At 32.8% G+C, this 6,000-nt stretch overlaps 1 long non-coding RNA gene across 1 annotated transcript in view; it reads left to right on the forward strand.

Moving 5' to 3' along the window:
- The window catches only part of LOC145683350 (uncharacterized), a 225,284-nt gene extending 222,807 nt beyond the window's left edge, over positions 1–2,477 (forward strand). The window contains exon 3 of the long non-coding RNA XR_014131057.1: positions 2,327–2,477. This is a non-coding gene — a long non-coding RNA (uncharacterized LOC145683350). The remainder of the gene's footprint in view (positions 1–2,326) is intronic.
- Positions 2,478–6,000: the final 3,523 nt, after the last annotated feature.

Below are 6,000 nucleotides of genomic sequence, written 5' to 3' on the forward strand. Positions count from 1 at the left end.
TTGACATATGTCGTAAAGTAAGGCTGGTGGATGAGGCCCGTATTCGAGGGGGTCTAGGTAGTGATGGGTAAATGCCCGGGAAGGTATTTTTCGGGAATATTCCCGGGAAGATTCCCAAAATGGGAATTTTTCCGGGAATTTATGTGCAATCACAAACAAAAGTGCATTCTATTACTATATTAAGATTTCGAAGTTAAATTCGTTTTCTCTCACAGTAGGCCTATATTTTTACACTCGTCTCCAGGGGATTCTTTAAAATGTATATTCTGAACGGTACTATGTTGCTTTATTAATACGAGTATTTTTTATGTTTAGATAATACGCATAAATTTATATTTACTTACAATATGCTCTATGAAAGTAAATATGAGGAAAAAATGGTATAGTAAGTCAACATGTTTTTACACCTCTATACAGTTTAAATTTATAAGTAAGTGGATTTTCTATACTTGATTCTATTACTGATATTATAAACATATTTAATTTTTAAATGTTATAAACAAATTAGATTGGGTAACTGCCGTAGGATACATGTCTCACCAATTTATCAACATTTGCACATATGCATTTATGTTCCCAAAATTTGCAAGATACTGATTTATCTTTATAATTTAGCACGTAACATTGCCATACACCGACCATTCTTCCTTTCTCGACCATTCTATTTCTCGAAATTTCATGCATTAATTCACATGTAAGAGAAGTCCGAAAACCTCTTCAGAAATTCGAGTCAAAGAGAGGTGACAGAGTGACGTCTATTACTAACGGTGGTTCAGGGATTATTAATAGTACTTCATCTCTATTTCTGCATAAGTCTACATTACTTTACAAAATGGTTCCTTTTCATCATTTGTAAATTACCGTAATACTTTCTAATTTTGGCTATTGTTTAGCATTGGGGGGGGGCAGCTTTTGCACCTACTTTCTTGCGATATTCTATTCCGATACGATTGTTTTATTATTTCATACGTTAAATTACGTTACCAACATTAAATTCAGACAGCATGGCACGTTATTTTCTATCTTCCTTACCAACAATTCACTTTCTTTACTCACATAAATCACTTCCATTTATCTTTACGGTTTGTACAAATGCCCTACTGCACTAAACAAAATTGTGTTCGATAGTTTCTTGACTACTTGAACACCACTGTCAACTCATTTGTTTCGTAAATTATTCTACTCTTTGCTAGTTTTGGCCCCCCAATATTAGTATTATTATTACAATTACCTTACTTTTTAGAGCAAATGGAAATGGAACTTAAAAAATCATATTATTAATTACATAAAGTACAGTCAAAGAATTTTTAAGCTTTTAACCTCCGAATTCTTTAGAACATAGAAGTAAATCATAATATATTAAAATACAGTAATTTTTCATATGGTTATTATAATTTGGAAGATAAAGTAAACAAATTGAAATAAATTCCTTCCCGGGAATTTATAGGCCAGGGAAAAAACCCGGGAATATTCCCATTTTTTTAAATTCCTTCCTACCGGAAATAGTCCCACTGCCCATCACTAGGTCTAGGGGACCGGGTCCAATAAAATTTTACCGGTTCACCCTATAATTTTCATAGTAGGCTTGTAAATGAACTACAAGATGATGATGAACTGTGATATGGTTTGATCGAACTACCCCAAACTTCTAACGATCCCCTAACATTTGGGCCGGCCACCGGCCTGGCGTGGCTGGGGCCAGGTTTGCGTGAAATTCGTGCTAAATATCTTCTCAGATACTTTCTTTTATTTGATGTTACAGACATTAAAGGTTCTGGAATTTAGTTTGGTCTTGTGATAAAAGCATTAATTTTCATTCTGGTGCAGTGTTGCAGCACTAATTTGTGTATAGTTTCCATCCCAATCATTTTATGGGGTGCAGTGAGCATGAACCTGCTCAAATCTAGAATCATTTTTTGGTTTATTCACGTTCATGTAATGGGATCAATTTTGTAGCACTACAAATCGTCAGCACTAATTGGCGCAGGTATAGTTTGAGCTGAAGTTGACGAACATGTTTGATAAAGGAAGTAAGAGGAATCATTGAGTGGAAAAGTCTCTAACTCTTCCAAGCTATAACTAAGTGAAATTCTAAATTCCGAAACGAATGCAAATACTATAGGGGTTAAAACTATCAAACGATATACTAACTACTTTAGTTAAAGTAAGCATTTACTTTAACTGTTGAGAATTTATATATTCACTTGAACAATTATAAGTTGAATATAGATATATTATTTTAATTGTTGTTTGAATATAAAATGTTTGTTATATAGTTGTTGATTATGTAGTAGAAAACTAACATATCATTTTCTTCTTTTTACAGTCTTCCGAGGGTGGAAAGTCCGCATATCTTCAATCGGAATTCACGATGCCTCTCTACGTAAAAATATTCTATCTCTATGAAATTGAAATATCATGTAACAATATAATTTTCCAAATCTTCTCTACAAAAGGAAATAAATTTGCATAAGGATGACCTGATTTTGATTTAGTACTCTACCTTACTTAACTTTCTTTCATTGAAATAAATAATTGATTTTCAGTACAGAATTAAGAAGAATTGAGAAATTTATCCAAATGTTTGAAAGAAACGCATTTAATAGTTTTCGAAGCGAACAACTAGAACTGATACTACTACAACGTTAGAAAGTTATAAACAAACATGACTGTAGAATAAGAGGCAAAAGTTGTTTTATATATTCGAACGAAGCAACAATTATATTAGTTGGAGACATCCCATATAGCATACTAGGCTTATAACAGACGTAATGCAGTTGTAAAACACAGGGCTGCAAACTCTCTTCAAACAGGCATTCCAAGGCTGCTGGCGTACATGGATCTTACACCGGACTTTCTTGTGAACACGTCAAAATATGTGACATATTTAATGTTTAAAGCAAAGTTATGCTAACCTCAAGTCTGGTTAAGTTTGAAAGGTTACCTTTATATTTCCTTTAGTCGGCAAGGGGAAAATTCCAAGTTTTGAGCACGTTTCTCTTAACTCTAGTTGTACAACAATGTTGCAGTAAAGAGTGATATAATCCTAGCCCTCCAAGCGTATAAATGGTAAAAGTACATTAGCATTAATCTGTAAGTAAATCATAATTCTAGCATTTAATCTGAAAACCTGTACTAAACCTGCAATGCATCTATGCAGATGTAGGGGTAGCCATTCAATTTCGTTACATTTTTGAGATAAAGTAGCCTTAGTAAGTAAGGATATGCCTAGCAGAGAAGGAAGACAAGCCTTAAATTTTAAATGTGTACAAAAGTTGTAACAGATCCAAACGTTTGAGCTAATGTAATGGTCATTCGAATATGAATGCAGGTAAATAAATAACGTAAGTTTAAAGCAGTGTCGATTGGGTGCAAAGTTAATGGTGTGATTACCAGTAAACCTAAAACTGATGGCACTCTGGCCGTAGGGTTGGGATAGTTACTTTCCATACACTTGCATTCCTATTCGAATAGCAAAAAAATGAGACGAAAAGTACGCACATACTAGAATTAATATAATTCTGCATAATGCAATGCGAATGCATGTATTGCTCACACAAATTTGATACAAATTAAGTAGCAATAATAAATATGTTTTCATAACATGGACAAACTTCTGAAATAAGCAAGTTAAGAAGTGATGGACAACTATACATCATTGGCGTAAATACATAAAATGATAGTTAAATTAACTTTTTAAATAATTGAGGGTTAGTTTGTTTCTGGGATTTAAACAGTCAAGCAGATATACCCGTAATATGATAAAACAGATTGTTTTAGAGCCCGAAGTATGCTTTCTTTATATCTACCTTGGTTAACACTTAGACTGACTGATCTATTACTGAGTAACTATAACATTATTTCAAACAAAGGTAAATGGCACCAAACATGCAGATAGAAATCAGAATCCAAGCTAAATTGTACAGAGTCCTTATCAAAAACAACTGGAATAATTAAAACAAACACTCAACTAATACATTTTTCTGAATTAAAGACGGAAGAAAATCCAACATCTTTTAAATAGTTACTAAAGGTACAACAATAACATATCTGTGAATATTTCTGAGCATAATACAAAACTGATCTATGTACTTAGTTACAGACCTTTCTTGGTCTTACTAACTAAAGGGAGTCACTGGATCTGCGAATATTCAAATTATGAATTTTCCAAATTTAAAACTAAAGCTCTACAAATTAAACTGTGCCCACTTGATTGAATTAATCTTTAATTCCCATAATATTTGACAAGCAAGTGCACGTCTACAAAGTAAAAGAGAAGAGCAAATAGAATAACAAGATACAGTACCAAAACTTATTACATTCAATCATTCATCTCGCACACAATATGCTGATGTATCAAGTTATTTTTGCAACTTCTAAGGTAAAACCTAAGCAGCAGCGGCATTGGAGCTGGGTATTAGCTGCGTCTTGTACTTATTCAAAGGGAAAACTCTCGATAACCTAAATAAGAAGAGACAAAAATAAGAATCATATTGGGCAATAAAATATTTAAAAATGATAAATTACGTTGCCTCAAAAATTCATCGTTTTTACGAAATGTTAAATATAAGAAATATCTTACCTCCAGTCCAAGTTTCTGGAAATCCTAATAATGTGCAATATATAACATTTTCGCCATAATAAACGAAACATGTGCTGTAACTAGAAATAAATAAAGAATCAAATTAATAAAAAAGCACTATTTTAAACTTTGTGGATTCAAGGTCTATTCAAAAACACAGTACGAACGTGTGGGGTAAAAACTTTTGCAAACTTAAATTATACCCGCAATGAATTCAGGGGAGAATAATTTAAATGTAACTCATATTCATGTAGTAGATTAATAAAGGTAACTATTGAGGTAAAATAGGTAATAAAGGTAAAATAACAATTATACATATTGCACAGTGCGGTGAATGTAGTTGCAAAGTGTCATCCATTGATGTTTATTCACCTCAGCTAGTAAACCCAACAGCCTATACTTAGTCGAATTTGAACTAGTTTGTGACACATTAATTAAAGAAGAGACATAAAAGTAAGGAAATTTTAAGTGTGCCTATCCCGTGCCAATATTGAGTTTTGTCCTAAGCTGTAAAAACTGCCAAAAAGGTCACCAATACTTACAATCAGTGTATGGTAATAAAGCGGTGACATTGAAGACAGTTTACAAGTGGTCGACGGCAAAGAGGCAAGGAGTCGTTTGAGAACGAGTAACTATCGAGAAGTCACTTGACGTCAAAAAGATGAGAACCTGCAGTAGTAGCACAAATGGTTTGCTCAAAGAGGAGTGAGACTATTCGGTAGTTCTCTAAAGAGAGAAAATTGTATGGGGCAAACTTTTATAGCCCTAAACCTCTCTTAGAAAGCACCCCCAGCCTTTTGCGGATCGTTTGTGGTCCCATACATTCTATTAAGTACTTTATAGTTACATTCCATGAAGTATACGTATATTTCTAACTACAACTAACTTATACCTATAACTCTTCTAACTTATAATGAATGAATGGTAGAGCATCTATCCCATCTTTTAGAACACATCTCTTATCAGCTATACAACTTAAAGCTAAGTTATATATTTCTATAATATATATATCATCTGTAACTTCTTATCAAATTCATTTTCTTATAATAGTCCATTTGATTGACCAAACACTCTTTATACTAATCAAATATAAGTTATTGTATACAACAATCTATTTTACTCCCTTGGCTTTTTACAACACTTTTTTTCATCGAACTTAAGTTTAAAGTCTGTCTGTTAGATCCAATTGAGGTGCTTATATTGAGTATAACTTAGATCTCAAACCTACAAGCTCTTCTATAATCGTAAATTTAACCTCGTCCTTCATCTTACTAAGTATTTTCTTTTTGATTTGGAGTATCTGTTATCCTTAGGCTAATCATTTGCGTCGAAGTAATCAATATAGTTTTCTCGTGTCCTCGTACACATCTTCTGTTTGAATATGATATATATAGCTATCAGTATGTGTATAACATACT

The sequence above is a fragment of the Thermobia domestica genome, chromosome 4 (genome assembly GCF_964235325.1).
Source record: "Thermobia domestica chromosome 4, izTheDome1.hap1.1, whole genome shotgun sequence".
In the NCBI taxonomy this organism is placed as follows: domain Eukaryota; kingdom Metazoa; phylum Arthropoda; class Insecta; order Zygentoma; family Lepismatidae; genus Thermobia; species Thermobia domestica.